The following is a 534-nucleotide window of genomic DNA, read 5'->3' as shown; positions in this document are numbered from 1 at the left end:
ATAATAAAATACTGCAGGTGTACTTAATCTCCCAAATTATATATAAACGCTGTCAGACGACAAACCTTGGCAGAGCCATCTAGCAGGTTTCCAACAAAACTTCACTGTCTTCTATATGTGCATTCGTTTGTTGGTTGAGTATCACACAGGGGAGGAGCTCTTCTACCCTCCGTACTATACATAGTCGCCATCATATAACCACGATGCTGCTCACTCCCTTCTTCAGCGTCGAATAAGTCACTATCCCTCCTCCGAGCTCCCACAACACTACCTCACATAACCCAGGACACTCGGGCTTCATTTTCATCTTAGTAAGTGTACAACAGGACATAAAATTAAACAAATAACAGGATGGTCAATAATCACAAGACAAAGATACACTAACTACTGTAAGGTGGAAAGTAGGTACACCACGCGGCGTCTGAGCGTCTCCCTGACGAAGAAAACCTAACTTTAGAGTACGGGGTAACAATTCCATAATATATGTAAAAATTAATAAGATTTGTACGGCACAACAGAAAAATAACTTAACCT

The sequence above is a fragment of the Homarus americanus genome, unplaced genomic scaffold (genome assembly GCF_018991925.1).
Source record: "Homarus americanus isolate GMGI-L3 unplaced genomic scaffold, GMGI_Hamer_2.0 scaffold23617, whole genome shotgun sequence".
NCBI classification, from domain to species: Eukaryota; Metazoa; Arthropoda; class Malacostraca; order Decapoda; family Nephropidae; genus Homarus; species Homarus americanus.
This window is presented reverse-complemented; position numbering follows the sequence as displayed.